A 3,435-nucleotide genomic window follows, 5' to 3' on the forward strand; every position below is an offset into this window, starting at 1 on the left:
GGCGCGCCGGGCCTTCTGGGAAATGTAGTCCCGGCGGGAGGGGCGGGGCCGAGCCAAGTGCACCTGCTCTGGTATGTTTGGCGCCTATTGCACTCTACCATAAATTTAATTCTTTTTGAAATAACTCTATTTCTTTTTTTTAATTTTTTAATTTTATTTATTATTAGATAGAAACAGAGAGAAACTGAGAGGAAAGGGGGAGATAGGGAAGGAGAGAGACAAAGAGACACCTGCAGCCGTGCTTCACCACTCGCAAAGCTTTCCCCCTGCGGGTGGGGGCCAGGGGCTTGAACCTGGTTCCTTGTGGTCTGTAATGTGAGCACTTACCCAGGTGCACCACCGCCTGGCCCCGCTCTATTACTTGTTTTATTGAGTAGAGACAGAGAGAAATTAAGAGGAAAGGGGGAGATAGAGAGGGAGACATGCCTGAGACTCTGAAGTCCCAGGTTCAATCCCCTGCACCACCATAAGCCAAAGCTGATCAGTGCTGTGATTAAAGAGAGGGGGGACAGAAACAGAGACAGAGACAGAAGACACCTGCGGCCCTGCTTCACCACTCGTGAAGCTTTCCCCCTGCAGATGGGGACCAGGAGCTTGAACTTGTGTCCTTGTGCACTGTAATGTGTGCACTCAACCAGGCGCACCACCACCTGCCCCCAATTTTATTCAATTTAAATATATATTCTCTTTATTTTTAATGACAAAGAGAAAAGACACACAGGGGTCCCCGGCTGGTGGCTCACCTGATTGAAATCATGTGTTACAATACAAAAAGATCCGAGTTCGAGTCACCAGTCTCCACCTTCAGGGAGAAAGCTTTGCTAGTGGTACACAGCTGCAAGTGTCTCTCTATCTCTGTTCCTCTCAATCTGCCCCCTCCCTCTCTACTTCTGGCTGTCCCTATCCAATAAATAAATAGATAAATAAAATTTAAAAAGAGAGGGCCAGGCAGTGGCACACCTGGTTAAACACACACACTACAGTGCTCAAAGACCCGGGTTCAAACCCCTGGTTCCCATCTGCAGGGGGAAAAGCTTCAGGAATGGTGAAGTAGAGCTTCAAGTGTCTTTCTGTCTCCCTCCCTCTCTATCTTCCCCCCTCAAGTACTCTCTGCCTCTACCAATAATAAATTAATTAATTAAATAATAGTATTAAGTGAAAAATTTTAAATATAATTTAAAGAGAGAAAGAAAAAATAGAGAGAGAGCTACCAGAGCACTGCTCAGCTCTGGCTTAAGGTGGTGCTGGCGAATAAACCTGAGACCTTGAAGCCTCAGGCATGAAAGTCTTTTGCAGAACCATTATGCTGTCTCCCCAGCTCTTAATTTAATTTTTTAAAGATTGATTTTATTGAGGCCATGTTGTGGTGCACCTGGTTAAGCACTCACATTACAGAGGACAAAGACCCAGGTTCAAGCCCCCAGTCCCCACCCACAGAGGGGAAATCACAAGTGGTGAAGCAGGTCTGCAGGTGTTCCTCTGTCTCTCTCCCCCTCTATTCCCCCCACTCCTCTCAATTTCTGTCTCTATCCAATAATAAAGAGAAATATTTCAAAAATTGATATTATTGGAGGGGCTGGGTGGTGGCGTTCTCTGCTGAGCACACATGTTAGAATGTACAGGGACTGTGGTCCAGGAAGTAGCGAAGTGGATAAGGCATCAGACTCTCATCCCGTGTTCAACCCCCAGCAGCACATGTACCAGAGTGATGTCTGGTTCTTTCTCTCTCCTCCTATCTTTCTCATTAATAAATAAAAATCTTTAAAAAAAAAAAAAAAAAAAAGAATGGCCGAGACCAGAGTCTCACCCGGGCATGGCGTTGCCCCGGCGTGCTGGGGGCCTCGGAGAGCAGCTGCTGGCCTATTCGCCGGCCGGGGCCCCATGGCCGGGCCGGTCTCCAGGCCAGGGACAGGCTGGTGAGGAAAAAAAAAAAGAATGTACAGGGACCCAGGTTCAAGCCCCCAGTCCCCACCCACAGAGAGAAAACTTCACGAGAGGTGAAGCAGGGCTACAGGTATCTGTCTCTCTCTCTCTCTCTCTCTCTCTCCCTCTCTATCCCCCTTCTCTCTCAATTAGTCTCTGTGCTATCCGATTTAAAAGTAAAGAATAAATATTCTCATCAGAAAAACATTGTGACACTGTAAAGATACCTAGTGGTGTGACCAGAGATATCATTCAACTGGTATAGAGAGAAGAACTTCTATGTTTGACAATTTTTTTTTTTTTGCCTCCAGGGTTATCGCTGGGGCTCAGTGCCAGCACTATAACTCCACTGCTCCTGGCGGCCATTTTTTCCTATTTTATTTGATAGTACAGAGAGAAATGGAGAGGGGAGGGGAAGATAGAGAGGGGGAGAGAAAGATAGACACCTGCAGACCTGCTTCACCACTCGTGAAGTGACCCCCCCCCTGCAGGTGGGGAGCCGGGGGCTTGAACCCAGATCCTTGCGCGGGTCCTTGCACTTTGCACTGTGTGCGCTTAACCCTGTGCAGGCATGAAAGTCTTTTTGCAGAACCATTATGCTGTCTCCTCAGCCCACAGGCCATCTTTTTCTTTCTTTCTTTTTTAAATATTTTATTTATTTTGTTTTTGAGAGAGATGCAGAGAGAGAGACACACAGAGAGAAACACTAGAGCAATGCTCAGCGCTGGCTTATGGTGGTGTGGGGGACTGAACCTGGGACTTAGGAGCCTCACGCATGAGAGTCTGTTTGCAGAACCATTATGCTATCTCCCCTGGCCAGGCCATCTTTTTCATTTAGATAGTGAGACTATGAGAGAAACTCTAGCACCAGAGCTTCCTCTGGTGCCATAGCTCCTCCCATGTGGTGCCAGGATTCACTTCTGGGCCATGAACATGGCAAAGCCTGAGCACTACCTAGTGAGCTTTCTCTCTGTCCCTTGATAAATGTTGTCTTTCTTTTTTTTTTAATATTTATTTATGTATTCCCTTTTGTTGCCCTTGTTTTATTGTTGTAGTTATTACTGTTGTTATTGATGTCGTCATTGTTGGATAGGACAGAGAGAAATGGAGAGAGGAGGGGAAGACAGAGAGGGGGAGAGAAAGATAGACACCTGCAGACCTGCTTCACCGCCTGTGAAGCGACTCCCCAGCAGGTGGAGAGCTGGGGGCTTGAACTGGGATCCTTACGCCAGTCCTTATGCTTTACGCCACCTGCAGTTAACCTGCTGCGCTACTGCCTGACTCCCAATAAATGTTTTCAAAAAATAGATTTTATGATCAAAAAGAGAGAGAGACAGAGGGGAGGGACTGAGTGGTGGCTTACACGGTAGAATGCACCTGTGACCATGTGGATTTAAGGCCTCAGCCCCCACCTGCAGGAGAGAAGTTTTATGAACAATGGAGCAGTCCTGAAGGTCAATCTCTCTCCCTCTCTCTCTCTCTCTTTCTCTCTCATAATGAATAAATAAATCT

General features: G+C 47.0%; 1 non-coding gene across 1 annotated transcript; it reads left to right on the forward strand.

The window, feature by feature from the left end:
• The first annotated feature begins 1,788 nt into the window (after positions 1–1,788).
• On the forward strand, positions 1,789–1,914 carry LOC132533264 (small nucleolar RNA SNORA3/SNORA45 family). The gene has a single exon (XR_009545158.1). It is a non-coding gene; the product is annotated as a small nucleolar RNA SNORA3/SNORA45 family (small nucleolar RNA).
• Positions 1,915–3,435: the final 1,521 nt, after the last annotated feature.

The sequence above is a fragment of the Erinaceus europaeus genome, chromosome 15, assembly GCF_950295315.1.
Source record: "Erinaceus europaeus chromosome 15, mEriEur2.1, whole genome shotgun sequence".
Taxonomy (NCBI): domain Eukaryota; kingdom Metazoa; phylum Chordata; class Mammalia; order Eulipotyphla; family Erinaceidae; genus Erinaceus; species Erinaceus europaeus.